This window comes from Candoia aspera, chromosome 1 (genome assembly GCF_035149785.1).
Source record: "Candoia aspera isolate rCanAsp1 chromosome 1, rCanAsp1.hap2, whole genome shotgun sequence".
Lineage (NCBI taxonomy): Eukaryota > Metazoa > Chordata > Lepidosauria > Squamata > Boidae > Candoia > Candoia aspera.
In genome coordinates, this window is record NC_086153.1 from 26,928,455 (window position 1) to 26,935,428 (window position 6,974).

General features: G+C 36.6%; 1 long non-coding RNA gene across 1 annotated transcript; it reads left to right on the top strand.

Moving 5' to 3' along the window:
- Positions 1–204: 204 nt before the first annotated feature.
- On the top strand, positions 205–5,922 carry LOC134495522 (uncharacterized). The gene is made up of 3 exons (XR_010067821.1): positions 205–315; positions 2,160–2,295; positions 4,635–5,922. It is a non-coding gene; the product is annotated as an uncharacterized LOC134495522 (long non-coding RNA).
- Positions 5,923–6,974: the final 1,052 nt, after the last annotated feature.

Genomic DNA, 6,974 nt, shown 5'->3' on the forward strand with positions numbered 1-6,974 from the left:
ACCTCATTCACCTGGCTGTACTCCACGGTCAAGAGCAATTGGTGCATTACATCAGACTAACAGAGGGACATTGTGCAATACCGCCCTTGCATTTAGAAATGGGATAAACTGGGTTTCCCAAAATATATTAATGATTAAGGTTTTCTCAGCCTCCATGATGTCATCGTTCTCTGAAAGTCTTATATAGAGAGAGAACTTCAAGCAGCCTTCAAATGCTCACAGAGTGCAACAAATCAGCACGACATCAGCCGTCAGCCATGAAGACCCTTTTCCTTCTTTTTGCTGCTGTCTTGTTCTTCAGTCAAATTATTCCAGGTAAGAGATGGGTGAAAATAAGAGAGCTACAGAAGATCATGTTGAAATTTAGAGCTGATACTAGAAATACAGCAACTCTCACATTTTTTAATGAGCATGGATTTTGTTGCTAGCATTCACAAAGTGGAATTACTATGCACAGCTCTTTATACGGGAAGACATGAGACCTTTGCCCTAGAGCTTATAGTCAAAAGTTAAATACCTTTTAACATTTAAATATTTTATTTAAGATATGATGAAGTACAACCAAAAATATAACATTGCAAATATAATTTTTAAAAAGAATATACAAAATAGTAATGAAATGAGTGAATTTTTATGAAAGTAGAGATATATTCATAAAGTATTAGTATAGAAGTAGCTCAATCCTTCAACGTATTATTAAATCTACTTATATAGGCCATCTATTACTCCATCTTCTCAGTTTTAACACACTATATTCTTTCAGTACAATGATATTTCTATAATATACTTAGATTCTTAATATTCTGTTATTTAGATGCCTTAGAGCAGGGTATCTCAACCAGGGTTCCATGAGAGGTCACTAGGGCTTCCCTGGGAGATCATGATTTATTTAAAAATTATTTCAAATTCGGGCCACTTCACATTAAAGAGGTAAGTTTCATTCTTTATTTTTAGTTTAAGAGCACCATTAATGCACAGACACAGGCCTACCCATGAAATGAATACAATAATTTTGTGACTTCTGGCCTATATTTGAGCCTGAATGTGCAGGGGTTCCCCAAGGCCTGAAAAAATATTTCAAGGGTCAAAAGGTTGAGAAAGGCTGCCTTAAAGTAATAAATATAGAGAAGTGGATATTCTATCAATATTAATTACAGTTTTGGATATTAATGATACAAGCATTATGATTATTTAACCTTTTCTTCAAAATTAAATATAACATTAGAAATGAATGAGAAATAAAAGAAGAGAATACATCAAGGCATTTGCTTTATAATAAGGGTTTCAATCTTATTGAATATTTTTCAGAGACAAGAGAAGTAATAAAACAGATTCCTTGGTTCCCTTGAAAGTGCCTATCCTAGCAAATAAAAAGATTAAAATGAATACCCAGCTAATTCATGGATCAGCATAACATCTTCCCCACCCACCATAGTTAACTGTAAGCTATTGGCCAATTGATGACTGGGATTATTTACAAACCTTTTGAGACTGGCCTCAGAGGGAAATTAATAGGAGCACCACTAGATGGCAGCAAAGTGCTTCTGATTTCTAATTAAGTTATTTACTTCTTGTTTCCCTTTTAGATGGCATGTTAATCTGTATATTGACTTAAATGTTGTCATAACTGGCAGGTAGTACTGTACTCAGGGTACTGGGCTTGCCCCGATGAGGTACCTGAACAATTTACGAAGGTTAGGAAAGCTGTGAGCAGGCCAGAAGTCTAATTCTAAGAGACCCTAACTTCATGCATGCCTTTGGCCTAATCTTGAAAGCGTCTACGAATTCTGGCCTGTGGCAAGAGTTAATGCCGTACAAAGCTTCAGAAGGACAATTTGCTTTGATGATGCCCGTTCCTTCTAATGAGGGAAATGAAGCCAAAAAGTTGCTTGTCTAGCCAGGGAGACTAGACATCACTCCAACTGGACAGTAACCGGGAGAAGCAATAGAATTGATGCACAAACCCACTGAGAAAGAGTGGTCTGAAGTACCTCAGTGACAACAGGAAATCTGAAACTAGGTGACCTAGACCAGTAGTCCTTCTCTGTCCCCTCATCCTAGCTCCCACTCTACAACTACTCGAAGAAAACTTCTAAGAGAAAGATGACTAGGGGAGCCCACAGGATAAACTCTTATTGTTTTTTGTTGGGTTGTGACAGGAAATGCTGAGGTTGCACAAGATACCCTGGAATGCAAGAGGAGTCACTATGGGTTCTGTAAATATGGCTATTGCCCTGGGCAAACTGTGCCTACTGGAGGGACGTGTCAGTGGGGAAGACTGATTTGCTGTAAATCGTAAGTCAAAAATCACTATTGACTACTGAATTTATCCACTGTTAAAGGGACTAGGTCAGTGTTTCTCAATCTTGGCAAGTTTAACATGTGGGGAATGCTGGCCGGGGAATTCTGCGATTTTAAGTCCACACATCTTAAACTTGCCAAGGCTGAGAAACACTGAATTAGGTAAATCCAGGAATTTTGCCAGAACACAGAGTATTAATAGTGGGGTCTTATATATGCCACAAGATGGGGCCTTCTCGCTTGTAGTACCTGCCTTTGGAATATCCTTTTCACAGAGTCCAAGTTGACACCTTGCTTGCCTTTTGAAGATCTGGCTTTTCACTCTTGTGTTCAGGACTGTGTGTCTACAGCCTAACTGTCCTTTTTTCCTTTATACTGTTTTTATCTTGTTTTTAGAAACTGTTACTTGCCACCTTATTCTTTGGGTAATGGGTGGGAGATGTGTGTTTGTGTGTGTGAAATAAGGAAATACTTCACAATATCTCCTCAGAAGTAAGTCTCATAAGTGTTCATGATAATTTGTTACCCTCCTGTTTCTTATTCAGATTTCTTAAAAATCTGCCTCCAATTCTTTTGTATGCATTTCCTTTGTAATAATTTATAGTTATCTCCAACAGATGGCAGATATTAGCTGAACTTGGAGGGACTGGGAACCTCAACAGGGTCAGACTTGGTTAAAAGTTGGATAAGCTCCAACTGTTAATGTTCTGGAAGTCCCTCAAGACCTGGTTATGTCACCAGGGAACCAGAGACATTCTTAGATGGCTCCACAATTGTGGTTGATATGTTCACTCTCTCTGTGCTTTGTGGTTTGTATAGCTTAAATTTTTAATAAGATTGTGTTTTTAATAATGATTTTAAAATATTTTTATAATGATTGTTTTTTATATATTGTGGTTTTATTCGATTGTTATACACCTCCTAGAGTCCCTTTTTGTGAGATGGGTGGCCATATAAATTTGATCAATCAGTCGATCAATCAGTCAGAGATATCCAGAAAACCCTTGGGTTATGGGTCAGATTAGAAATCCCTCCCTCCTCACCCAACAAAACAGGAGAAGCCAAACAATTGTTAAATTGTTGCCAGGAAAACTACATGAATATGTTAATGAGACTTGACTTGACTGATTCTAATTGATGAATATTTTTATTTGGATATTTTCTCTATGTGCAAGCCAGAAATTATTACTTGTTACTGTTGTCCCTCACTCTTACATGCTTCCACCAGATTTCTGTCAATGGTTCCTGGACAGATTTTCAACTTGGTTGTCCAAAGTGAAATCAACCTGTCAGCTGCCCACAGCTGCAGGGATTCTTGTACCCCTAGTTGTTGAAAATACTTCTGTTTGCTACTTTATGAGTACTATTTTAAAATTGTTAATGTTTTGGAAAGAAAACCCTGGTACTTAGATATATTCTTTATTAAGAGGGAGAGCACTATATAAATGGATTAATTAAAGAACTATATCTCAGTTAGCTTTTGTGTTTTATAAGAATATATTTATTTTGTTCTATTTCCACATGATAATTTTTTAAAGAACTCTTGAACATTTCCATGCATTTTGTAATATTTTCATTTTGTCTGCAATTTTGCCTAATTTGGTGTATTTTTGTAACCAATTTCCTTTATGGAAATTCAGGTTTGCATGTTACTTCCACTCATATTCATATTTTATAGGCATTTTCCCCTAATATATGCTTTCTTTAAAAATGCATTTCAAAATTCAGAAAGGTGCAAATATAGAAGCATAATTAGGTTTCAACCAATGACATCTTGGTTTAGGAAGCACAAATTAAGTAAGGTTCCATTCAAACAAAAGGCAAGCAACTCTTTGTTTTCCCTACCAGTACTGAACTATTAAGGCAAAGTAATGGGAATTTTCCAGTACAGACGTCCAAATCTCTTGATTCCAATAATTCAAGGAGACAAATTGTCCCAAGAGATTCCTTTATCCAGAACATGGGTTATATCTGAAATGGCCTCCTATTGAAACCCTCCTCTTTATTAGCACTTCAGGTCATAGTTGTTTGTTAGAATTCAAAGAAGAAACTTTGAAGGTCAGCTAGATCAACTCCCTCCTCAAGTGTATGCCTCTTGCGTTGGCAGTTTATTCTATTGCACAGTTGTCCTTCCAACCCCTGCTATTTGTTAGCTGTAACTTCTCCTTTCAGAGCAACATGGAATATGCCAGCTCCTGCTTCTGTGTTTATTTTTCCATTAACTCCTACAATGGTAGAGCAAATAGCCACCTTTTAAGTTTGTATATGGCAAAGAAAAGTAATTTATTTTAATTGGCTGTTCTCTCTCTCTGTCTCTCTCTCATTTTCTGTAGACCCTGGAGCCGGAGAGGGTGATCAAGTCGACTGTAGACAAAACAAGACTTCTGGATTCTGGAGAAATACATGCCTACTTTGGAAAGTGGTGGTTTCAGCTTCAACATCAAGCATAAGGAGCTACTTGTTTGGGCTGTAAACAGATATAATGTTCTTCAAAGAAATTCACACTCCTCTCCACCCCATCATCTCCTTTTACACATAACCAGTTTTTGACTTGAGAAATTTCAAAAGGCATATCAGCTAGAGTTCTCTCACAGAATTTTGGGAATGAAAGTCAATCCCAAATTAGGAAATAATCAGATAAATTTTAGAAATAGACTGTAATGTCAAAAAATATGGATTATGGATAGTTTAAACAAAGGAGGCAAAAAGGAAGGGAAATGAGAGATTTAGAAAGTTTGTTTGCTTTTCTGGAATTCTGTGGAAGAAAGTTACATTTTTACTTACAAAAGAAAAATTACAAAGCTAGCATAATCTATTGCCTTGTGATATGCATCAGAATATGCCTCGTTTAAAGATCTGCACAACCATGCACCTTCTGCTTCATTTGCATATACTGGCTTCTTGTTCCTTCCAGCTTTTCCCCCCTGCCATTTTCCTTTTTTTATATATTATGTAATTTTTATTAAAGATGTTTATAAAGGAAGATAAAAATTAATACAAACTAATATCAAGTAAGACAAAGAAAAGAGTCCCTCTGATGGGAGGAGATGGGTGGTGACAAATTTGATAAATAAATAAAAGAAAGAAAAAGAAAGAAATCAAAGAGAAAGCTGAAAGTTCAAGAAAGGGAAAAAAGGAAAAGAAAAATAGAAAAGAAAAAAAATGCAAAGAAGTGGCTTCTGATCTTCTTTACAGCAGTTATAAGTACAATTAAAAATTTGCCTCTTACTCTATGGTTACAACATGGCTCTCTTCTTTCTATAATCTATCATGTCTAATCATCAAAACCATAAATCATAAGTTCATTTTTTTCTGTTTCATGCAAAAAGTCCATATGTGGTTTCCAGGCAGCAATAAATGTAGGTATTTCTCTGATCAAAGAAGTCAATTTAGCCCTCTCACCCCTGTCATTTTTCAAATACATTGTGAGTTGTGAAGTCTGCAATTTCAGGCATGCACATCTTCAAATGCAGTTTAGGAAAATCACCCATGAGAGTTTGAACATAAAAAAAAAATATGTATGTATTTGCACGGAGTGATATCTCCTTTTTTACTATCAATATTTCTGAATCCTGTAAAACCTTACTAACAAACTAAAATAAAGTACATATCTTAAACAAATTTGTGAGTGTTTATTACAGACTTCTTCACTGAGATGATTTCTAGATCTGTTGGATGACAGATCCTACCATTTCATCCAGTCCTATATAACAAGAGTAGCAGGTTGAGGAAGCCAGCAACATCCCCTTACTGTTGCGAATTAGTTGAGATTTTACCTCCCAAGTGATGGCTGGCTCTTTCTGATGTGAAAGTTTTTCTTTAAAAAAAAGTGTGCTTTGAATCAAGCTAATCCAAAAAGAATTAGCAGTTTGAATAAGACAGGATTCTTCCAAAGTGCACCTAATTCAAACTCTTCCAGAGGTTGTTACAGCCTGAAAATGACATGGAAAGAAAGGTTTTATCCACATGACCAGCTTTCCACAGCATGAGTAGGGGCCACTGACCATTCCTTGAGAGAAGGGATGCACAGTAACATCCTCTACTGCCTTCAGCTCACCGGAAAGGTGACCTACATCAATCTTTTTCTACCACATGTCAACATTAGTGTTTTCTGGCTTGTTCTGGCTCAAACAGTTCTATCCAGTTTGCCTACTCAATTTCATTTTATTGTAGGCAACACCTCCACTCCAATAGGTTATTGTCTGCTGTGGCTGTGGTAGGAATACCCCCTCCCCTCTGGTCCCTGGTCCTTGCCCTCTATGACCATTTTTTTTAAAGAAGTTCATCAATAAAAAAGTGAAAAGCTGTGAGATTTTTTTTTTACAACTTCACTGTAACAGTGACATGTGGACCTATTCGGTCTTTTAAAAAAAACATATTAAATTGACAAGAGTTTTGTCAGTTTACTCTTTTAACCCAAGTGAAGTGCAACTTGGGTTTTAAAAAAAAACACAGTCCAAGAGGAGTAAAGAAGCAGGAAAATCCACTAATCAGTGGCCATGGTCCAAACAGACCAAGAGGCCATCACCTGGGCCAAAGGGGTAGACAGGGCTGAAATATGAAAAGGAATTTTTAAAACTAGGTTTCATTTCCAGCCAGTCTACACTCAGCTTAAAGCTGTAGAGTACCAAAGCCCAAAGAGGCCAAGAAGGAGAAAGACATTATTTCTGCAG